A 1,405-nucleotide genomic window follows, 5' to 3' on the forward strand; every position below is an offset into this window, starting at 1 on the left:
TCTACGATTTAATTCTGGGCACCTTGAGTCTCTCCCTGGCGTGACCGTAGAATGTGAGATGCCTGACCAGAGTCACGCCAAGGTAGAGGAAACACCCTGCATATTGTTCTAAAAGGGTGTTTCAAGAAAAAAAAACGAGTAAATTTTATAGATTTTTTCGCAAATGTCAAATTGTATCCACTACTTACACTTGTAGATACGCAAAAAAAATTTTTTTGATGCGAATGATTTTTAAAAACAGCTTTCTTTGTAGATTTTACTTCTAAACGAATAAAAAATGTAACAATTATTTTCATACCTTGAAATATAAGTAATTATTTACTTCTTCTCTCACTACCTCCTGTGTGCTGCTAAGCGTGGAGTAGCTTCCTCTGACCATCTTGTACAATGAGCCTGTCCTGTGCGAGCCTTCTCATCTCCTCTCGCCTGTGCCAGTTCTCTCAATCAGGTCAGCGTACATGAGCCTTGGCCTGCCTTGAGGTCACCTTCCTCTCGGTCTTGCTTCTAGAAGCGCCAGCTAGCTTTACGGTCATCTCCCATTCTGCCAACATGCCCGAACCATTTCAGCTGTCTTTCCTCTTCAATCAACAATCTCGTGGACGGATCTTTCTCCTAGTTCTTCACATACCCTTTCATTCCTTATTCGGTCTCGCCTGGTTTTTCCTAATATTTTCCGTTGGAATCTCATTTCCGCAGAAACAACCTTGCTGGCATGACGGTCCAGGGTTACATTATTCACTAGCAAAATAAAAATTTTGAGAAATCTATTCTGGCCTATGTATTTAATCGACGTTTTTTAACCATCGACAGCAGGTTTTAGTTAATTTTACATTTGATTTTTTTAAAATTTATAATCAACTCCCAACAACAACAACTCCAACTTTTTTTCTTAATTTGTGATAGACATGCGGTGTTAGTTCTTAATTTGTTATAAATAAATACTTCTTACCTTCAGGTATTTTAGTTGGAATTTTTAATTAAAATTTAACTAACGAGAAACGGATCGACTGTATGTTACTATATATTAAAATTGATTCGTTCGATATTACTTTAAATTTCCTAAATAGGTGTAATGTAGCGTCTTGGTAACTGAAAAAATAAAAAGAAAAAAACGAAAAGAAAGACAAGTGAGTAATTTTTTTCCTTTTCTCTTCCTTCAGTATTTCTGCGTAGGAGTATCTCCAGCTACTGAGACCACACATCTCGTTTCTTCGTTAGTTTTGTAACAGCCAGCCAGCACGTAGTACCCAAGCCAGCACGTAGTACCGCTATATCCCACCAGGGGCCATCACTACAAGCGCCTAAGAAGCTGTACAATTGTATATATGTTATTATTATAAAAATACGATCTCCTGTATAAAATGTATATATTTTTATATGTAATATGTGAAAATGTAATTATAAA

Source organism: Halyomorpha halys, unplaced genomic scaffold (assembly GCF_000696795.3).
Source record: "Halyomorpha halys isolate HHAL.00 unplaced genomic scaffold, Hhal_1.1 Scaffold432.1, whole genome shotgun sequence".
Lineage (NCBI taxonomy): Eukaryota > Metazoa > Arthropoda > Insecta > Hemiptera > Pentatomidae > Halyomorpha > Halyomorpha halys.